Source organism: Kryptolebias marmoratus, linkage group LG19, assembly GCF_001649575.2.
Source record: "Kryptolebias marmoratus isolate JLee-2015 linkage group LG19, ASM164957v2, whole genome shotgun sequence".
Lineage (NCBI taxonomy): Eukaryota > Metazoa > Chordata > Actinopteri > Cyprinodontiformes > Rivulidae > Kryptolebias > Kryptolebias marmoratus.
The window spans coordinates 7,904,606-7,906,608 of NC_051448.1; positions in this window are offsets into that span (position 1 = coordinate 7,904,606).

Sequence of the window (2,003 nt, forward strand, 5' to 3'; positions counted from 1 at the left end):
ATGTTCATCATAAGGGGTCTTTGGGCTGCACTTCGTCTGGCCCCTCACCTAGGACCTGTCTGCCTTGGGTGACCCTACTAGGGGCATGAAGCCCCTGACAGCATAGCTCCTAGGATCATTGGGACACTCAAACCCCTCCACCACGATAAGGTGGCAGCCCAGGGAGAGGTTCAAAAAGATCTAAACTCTTAAGTGAACAAAACTTAGAGTATTCTACAAATTCTACATAATAACATTTTAAATAGAGCAGTGCACAAAATCTAATAAAATGCCCAAATCATCATGCTACCATCATTTTTTTAGATACTTTACCTCTCCAAACACGAGGCTTCTCACTTCTAATTTAGTCAACAAAACATTTTTATAAGCCTCTTCCTGCAGAAAAAAAGAGCAATGTTCTTTTTATTTCATTTCCAGCCACTGATTGAGTGAGTTTGTTGTTGTTGTTGTTGTTTTTTTACAGGGAAAGATAGAATGTCACGCTTTTCTGAAAACAGTTTAAATGGGTCTTCTTTGCCCACTTTTAGGTGCTCAACTTTGTACAGAGTTGGCGGAAAATAATAACGGATTATGAAAAATGATCAAAAGGCGATGTCGCCAGTTTCAACTTCTGAAACCCATTTAGTGCAAAAAAAAAAAAACATTGTCTGAGAGTGAAAGAGTGAAATAAAGAGTTCATATATATTCATTAGAATCAAACTTTTGCTGCAGCTGTGGATAAAAGGATGTAAACAAAGTGAGCATGACTCATGATTCGAAACCTGTATTTTTACTGAAAATAATCTAAGAAAAAACAATAAGAGTCTGATTGAGGCTGGAAATACTTTTTAAAACTTTATGCCATTAAGGGTCCTCATTTTCTCTTTTGATGAACTTGTATTCAATCAACAAGCTTAATTAAAGCTCAAATGTTTGAAGAGTCTCTCAGGCAGAAGTGCCTCAGCTTCCTCTCTTCAGCAGTAATGCATTAATGTTCAGCCATAAATGTATTTTCTGCGTTATTAATTAGAATTACCATAATCAACCTGCTGCTGTTTTAATTAATATACAGTAATGGAATGATGCAGGTTTGAGCTTTAGATTGTGAGTAAAATTAATTATTTTTGTTTACAGTGATATTTACTTCATTTATTAAAAATCTTCATTTTGCACCATCTGGTGGTGAAATCAGGAATTACACAAGTGGAATTTACCGATTAACAGATGGCACAATCTAATAAAAAACACAGGATTTCTTTTTCTAACTTTTGTAAAATCAAGTCCCGAACACATACACAAATACAGGAAGTAAGAAAAATCCAGTTTTTACAAACATGTAACACCAGGTTTGACATTAGGGCTTTTTTGAGACCCCACTATCATCACAAATTAAGCTTTTTAAGTATTTACAGTAATACAAATACATATCAAGTTAGACTCTTTATAAGTAAGAAAATAAAGCCATTTTGCCATTTTTAGAAAAAAAAAAACGTTTTATTTTGTGATCTTGTTATATTTTAGTTCTTAAAATGTGAATATTATCTGGTATCAGCTTGTAGTTTTTCAACCAGCCAAAGAAGCTGCAGTGGAGGTGGAAAGAGGTACTAGAACTTTATCCAACAAGAAATATAGATTTTCCCTTTGAACACTATAGCTCAGACTGTTATTTTATTCATGGTCAATTTTAAGGACTACTTAAAAGTTCAACACACAAAGCTCAACCCAAACTAATTTATATTTATAGTTTGTTTTTTTTGTAATTTAAAGGCCCAGTGTCTAAAAGTGAACTACTTACTGTAAATTTATCATCTTTTTACATCAGCCAAAATCTGCTAAAACTGTTGTTAAATGCCATTAGATGATGTAGAGTTCGAATTATTATAATAACCGAGTCCTCAAGTACAATTTGTCTTTTGCTTTTCTGCCAACTCTTCACATCTGTTTCCTTCTCTGCTATATTTATTACCTTTTTATACAGCATGATTTGCCAAAACAGCTGCTCTTTTTTTTTTTGTTGTCAGATG